General features: G+C 40.8%; 1 non-coding gene across 1 annotated transcript; it reads right to left on the bottom strand.

The window, feature by feature from the left end:
• Positions 1-864: 864 nt before the first annotated feature.
• trnar-ucg (transfer RNA arginine (anticodon UCG)) lies at positions 865-937 on the bottom strand. Its single transcript has one exon. It is a non-coding gene; the product is annotated as a tRNA-Arg (tRNA).
• Positions 938-6,770: the final 5,833 nt, after the last annotated feature.

Raw genomic sequence — 6,770 nt, 5'->3', positions numbered from 1 at the left:
TGATAATGACCCAAAACACACAGCTAAAAGCACCCAAGAATGGATAAGAACAAAACATTGGACTATTCTGAAGTGGCCTTCTATGAGTCCTGATCTGAATCCTATCGCACATCTATGGAAAGAGCTGAAACTTGCAGTCTGGAGAAGGCACCCATCAAACCTGAGACAGCTGGAGCAGTTTGCTCCGGAAGAGTGGGTCAAAATACCTGTTAACAGGTGCAGAAGTCTCATTGAGAGCTACAGAAAACGTTTGATTGCAGTGATTGCCTCTAAAGGTTGTGCAACAAAATATTAGGTTAGCTGTCCCATCATTTTTGTCCATGCCATGTTCATTTGTTTTATTATTTACAATATTATGTTGAATAAAAAATCAAAAACAAAGTCTGATTTCTATTAAATATGGAATAAACAATGGTGGATGCCAATTACTTTTGTCAGTTTCAAGTTATTTCAGAGAAAATTGTGGATTCTTCATTTTTTGTGGAGGGGTGCCAACAAATTTGTGCACGTCTGTATGTCTCTAAATTTTTTATGCTGTTTTTTAAAGCAATTGAATTCATTAAACTACCGTTCTGGGCCGCTCTATCTCGTTCCGGTGTTTACCCCATCACCATTATCATATCTCAGTATCCCCGGGTTCAATATTGTCTAAAGAGATTTTTATTTTTTAGCCAGTGTCATCTGTCATTTGGTAATTTTAAAAATAACTTAATAAATAACACATGCCTCGACTACAGGCATGTTTTCAACGTAGTTGGAAAGTAGTATAAGGTCGTTAATTCTGTGGATTTTATAAGCAACGTTCTGTGTTTTCGTTGATCTGCGCTGTATGCTGAGGCTCGAGTCTGACTTTTTATAAAAAGTCAACCACGATGGGACTCGAACCCTCAATCTTCTGATTCGAAGTCAGACGCCTTATCCATTAGGCCACACGGTCTTTCGTGCTTATCATGTGATGCGGTCAATTGGTTTTTCATTACCAAGCATTGCACTGTACACTATATATGGTTTGCATGTCCATCACCCTGGTAATAAGCTTCAGATATGAATCCATTTTGATCTGTACAGCACACATCACATTTTAGTCTACAGAAACATGTGCATTGATTTAAATGATCATATCTCAGTATCCCTGCTTGATCCGGTGTTCAATATTGTCTAAAGAGATTTTTTTCTTTTCGTCAGTGTCGTCTGTCATTTGGTAATTTATTTTAAAAATAACTTTATGAAATAACACATCGATCTTTTTATAAAAAGTCGACCCCGAAGGGACTCGAACCCACAATCTTCTGATTCGAAGTCAGACGCCTCATCCATTAGGCCACACGGTCGTTCACGCTTACCATGTGATAGTTAACTCTACATTTTAGCGGTCAGTTGGTTTTTCATTACCAAGCATTGCACTGTACACTATATATGTACTATACAGTGCAATGCTTGGTAATGCTTGTTTTATTTAACAGTTTCATCTCTCGATGTGTGTGTGTGTGTGTGTGTGTCTTTCACCGCTAAAATGGGTGGTTTTAAAATAATCCATTTATACTTAAAGTTGAACTGTTGAGATGGTCTGTTTTCACATACGTTGATTACACCGTGTAAATTTTTTTAAAATTTTTTTTTGTTCCTGGGTGGTACGTGTTATATCCTAATTGCTTATGCCTCAAAAGTATAGAAAATGGCTATTATTCCCCACAAACTTTGCTTTTGTGACCAGGACAGTGATATTTTGAAATTTACCTATTTCCAAAGAGAAAACGGGCGAATTTGTGTCTTTTCGTTCACATAAAGTCAGAAAAAACAACATATGCATCCAAATTAATATGTATTTATACTAAAGTAATACAAAAATGACTACAAAAGATTTAGAAATGAGTAGTTTTTCGAGATTTACGATTATACTGTAAATCACTTTCGCGAACCAGCCCCCAAATGTAGTCTCCCATCATGTCTAAAGGGCTATAATAGGACTGGAAAACACCACATAAATATTAAGAATAAAGAGAGAAAAAGTTCAAATTTAATATTAAAAATTAACAAATGATAATAACTATTCAATTAACAAAAAACAATACTCAAGCAATAGCCCTAGCTCCAGCAGTTCTATCAATCCTAATCCTAGCTGTAGCAATTACACTAACCCTAACCCTAACCCCAGCTCCAGCAGTTACACCAACCCTAACCCTGACCGTCCAGCAACTGGTGTTTCCATATCTCTCAATATTCCAGCAAAATGAGAATTAACACAAGGATAATATCCAGTTCAGTATGTAGAGCAATGTAGAACTTATCAAGCCTGGACAACAAGTAGACAATGATATAACAGTAATTCAAAATGTTGTGAGAGTGGGGGAACTTGGTCAGCAGTGGCAATTCTCCCCCATTCTCACTGCAAACTTAAGCATTTACTTAAATTCTGTCTCTGGTCATGTAGCTCAAAGGTGATTCTGGTCATGTAGCACAATTCTAACTATGTTCATGTAGTTTAATTCTGGGTCTCGTCATGTAGCTCAATTCTAACTATGGTCATGTAGCTTAATTCTGTCTCTGGTCATGCATCTCAATGGTGACTCTGGTTGTGTAGCTCAATTCTAACTATGGTCATGTAGCTTAATTCTGGGTCTCGTCATGCATCTCAATGATGACTCTGGTCATGTAGCTCAATGGTGACTGGTTATTTAGCAGTATTGTGTTTCTGGTCATGTAACTCAATGGTGACTGCTTATATAGCACTATTGTGTCTCTGGTCATGTAACTCAATGGTGACCCAAGGAAGAGCACTTATTCTTGGATCCCTCATGCACGTCTCAACTTCCACACTCGGTTCTTCCATAATTTTCGATTTTCCATTGAAATCCTCCAGAATATTTGCAAGGAGAATGGCCAGAATATTAGGAACAGCAAACAGGGCTATACCAGGACTGACAAAAATTACAAAATTGTTAAGAATAAAGAGAGAAAAAGTACATATTTAATATTAAATATAAATAATGTAAAATATCTCTTCAATGAACAAAAATGCAACACACATGATAGTAACAAGGTTCTTAACAACACAGGAATAACAAAATTGTTTGATTTGGTTGTTTCACTAAATTTAAAGGGATTTTCTATACAATGGTAAAAATAGCTAATTTTGTCAAAAAGTATAAAATTGGAAAGTAATAACGTAAAATGCATTAAATGATCTCCCTAAACATTATGCTAACTTCAAATTACATTGCAATAGTCAAAAGGGTCTGGTAACCAATACCAACCCATGGGTGTGCCACTGGTGGCACAGAGTCAACCATAGTGTGCCACTGGTGGCACAGAGTCATCCTCAACAGGGTCTTCTTTCCCCGCTGATTCTGCCAAGCCCGTTCCCTTGGCTGTGGTTTCGCTAGATAGTAGGTAGGGACAGTGGGAATCTCGTTCATCCATTCATGCGCGTCACTAATTAGATGACGAGGCATTTGGCTATTAATTGCTCGCTTACCGGGTGGTAAGTTACCATTCCAGAGTTCAGTGGCTCATCCACATGTCATACTAAAAGACTTGCATGTCGTTTTAATCATTACGAGATTCCCTCGACTTTATTATTCGGGTACAGGTTTAATTGTACAACAATGACTAATTACAATTTTACAATAACCACTCAAACTTCCTATTCCTAGGTGAACTGTTCATATACCGCACTGTTCCCACAGAACATTGCCAATATGTCGAGCGAGTACAGGAGAGTTCTACGGCTGAGCAATTTTGCTAGAGAGATCCTTCTATTTTCAGGTATCCCCATTTCAGCCAGGACGATGTTATTAATGGACGGCCATTTCCCTCTTGCTCCCATTGGAAATCCAAAGAACTTGATCTCAGTGGAATTGGATAGATTCTGAATCTGCCTTTTGAGTACTGAGTAGTACTGTACTTTCTCTTTGGCAGCATTTTCCAGGGTGTCGGCAGCACATTCAGATCTTACTGTGACATCTATGACCAGAGATCTTGTTGATTTTGTGAATGTAAGGTCTGGCTTCCTCAGTTCTCCTTCTGTATTCCTTAGGTTAGCCTCCTTATACACTTTCCATCCCAAGGCTGATGCTTCATCTGCTAGTATGTTGTAGATCTTGTTGTGGTGGGTGATCCTGGCCCCCTGGACAGATGGACATTGCCCCAGGATATGCGAGCAAGATTCCAGTCTTGCTGAACATTTCCTACAAGATGACTGTGCGCCCATCCGGCCTCTGTTCAAGGATTCCCTGGTAGGGTACACATTAGCTCTGAGTTGCATTGCGGCAATGAAATGTTTTTGTTCGACTCTGTGTTGATTCCGTAACCAGTTGTTGCTAATGGGGTCGTTCCAGAACAGTTGTCTACCCATACCTTGCACCGGGAGTCCGCACCATGTCAGGAATTCGTCCTGTCTCCATCTAGTGGGCAAAAGATATTTGGGCTTTTGTGCGGTTGTTCCTTGCACCCCGTCACCTCCAAGGGGTTCAGCCAACCTTGTTGGGTTTCGTCGGTTCGGGGTACTTTTCACTGCCCCCCTGCTCCTGTCCACAACTTCTGCAGTTTCTCTTGGGCCTCTTCTGTCGTTGCCAAGCTGCGGATCACCCTGTCGCTGGAGTCGGCAATTCGCTGCAACCTTCTAATCTGTATCGAAGGTATTAAGCTCGCCAATGTTAAAACACCCAACCCTCCATCTCTAATCCTCGAGTATATAATACCGTCGCATATGGATGTCGGGAGATGCAACCATTTTTTTACTCCTGCCCTGATAAGCATATCAACAGCTTTCAGGCTATTGGCCTTGCAGTCAGTGTGGTCAGCTAGGTATATGAGACGGGGAATGGTATACGTTCTAAGTATGACGAGCTTCTGAGATGGTTTCAGCGGTGCCTGGTCTATCCTCCCCATCCACTCCTGTAGCTGATGTATCATATCGGCCTTTACAATGCCGACCCAAGGATCAATCTTTGTGCCCAGATAATGTTCAGATTCGCCTGGTGTGATCATGTTCAGCTCATTCCCCACGATATTCCATGGTCTACAGTTGTATACGAATCGTGTGTAGGTGTTATGAGGAACCCATAGCACTTCTTGGCTTGTGCGACCAGTCCGGAAAGACTACAGAAGGACTCCAGGATAACCAGGTTTTTCTCCATTCCATCCCACGACTCACTCACCAGGATCAGATCATCCCCAAATGACAGTGTTGCCAATCTGTTCCCATTGATTGTATATCTTTGGCCCATTGATTCAAGGGCATTGATCAACGGATCCATTGCCAAATTGAACAGTAGCGGTGACATCGGATCCCCTTGCTTCACGCCGATCTTCATCTCAATTGGCAGAGACTTATTCCCTTCCAGTTCAATCGAAGTGGTGCATTTCTGATAAGAGCTCTTGATGATCCTGATGACGTGTTCATCCACCTTCTTCTGCCGTAGCACCCACATGATATGTTCATGCGAGACCGAGTCGAATGCCTTCTCTATATCCACGAATACTACTGCCAGTTGGTTATGATGTTTTTTCGCATGCTCGATGATTGTCTGCAGCACCTTCAGGTTTTCAGAACAGCCTGGTGCGGAGATAAATCCTCGCTGTCTTGGGTTGAGAGGACAGGCCTTTGTCAGCCTTCCTGTGACAATCCGTGAGAACAGCCTCAGGACCATTGAACCGATTGTAATCGGTCTCCAACTGCCAAAAGTCATAGTTACTCCCGCCGTTTACCCGCGCTTCATTGAATTTCTTCACTTTGACATTCAGAGCACTGGGCAGAAATCACATCGCGTCAACACCCACCACGGGCCTTCGCGATGCTTTGTTTTAATTAAACAGTCGGATTCCCCTGGTCCGCACCAGTTCTAAGTCAGCTGCTAGGCACCAGCCGAGGCAACACGCCGGCTCTTGACGGAGCCGACGCAAGCCGCAGCTGGGGCGATCCACAGGAAGGGCCCGGCGCGCGTCCAAAGTCGCGAGAATGAGAGAGAGAGAGACTTTGACTTTTAAGATCCTTTATTAAACCATTCCAATTAAAATCCATTCAATAACAATAATAAGGTAAAACACGATTAAGATACTTGCTGGCTCCTGGGAACAGCCGAAACCTCCCCAGAGCATCAGCATAAAATCCTAAAAAACAACATCATGTTCTCCTTTAAAACCAGATTTTAACCAAATAAAAGGATCATAAAATATAAATAAAACACAAAAAGCCAATATTAAAAAACTAAACAGTGTTTTCCTGTAAAAACAGTAAAGTGATAAAAACACTGTAAAAACAATAAAACAAAAAAAAATTCAAACTAGAAATTAAACAGCAGCTCTCCCTCCTCACTCAATGAGCACAAGGCGTCTCCCACACACCACCTCTCCTGAAAGCCCTCCAGGTTACTGACCATTTTAAAATAGTTAAAATCCACCATTACCCGGCTGACAACTAAAATACGAAATAATCTGGCAGCATCTGCTAGCCCTGCCTCTAAAATCTTATTTTTCCTAGATTTTAAAATGGCCAATTTTGCCTGCCCTAAAATAAAATTAATTAAAACACACCTATCCTTATTTTTATTTAATTATTCTCTAATTAAAAACAGGTTATCAAAAATAGATCTTCCTGGGATACAATATGTTTGATCCCTATGTATTACAGTACCTATACATTTCTTAACCCTATTTGCGATACACTTGGAAAATATTTTCGAATCGGCACATAACAGCGAAACTGGTCTCCAGTTCTTTAAAAGGCAGAGGTCTCCTTTCTTAGGCAGCAGTGTGATCACTGCCCTGCG

This window comes from Acipenser ruthenus, chromosome 42, assembly GCF_902713425.1.
Source record: "Acipenser ruthenus chromosome 42, fAciRut3.2 maternal haplotype, whole genome shotgun sequence".
In the NCBI taxonomy this organism is placed as follows: domain Eukaryota; kingdom Metazoa; phylum Chordata; class Actinopteri; order Acipenseriformes; family Acipenseridae; genus Acipenser; species Acipenser ruthenus.
This window is presented reverse-complemented; position numbering and strand designations above follow the sequence as displayed.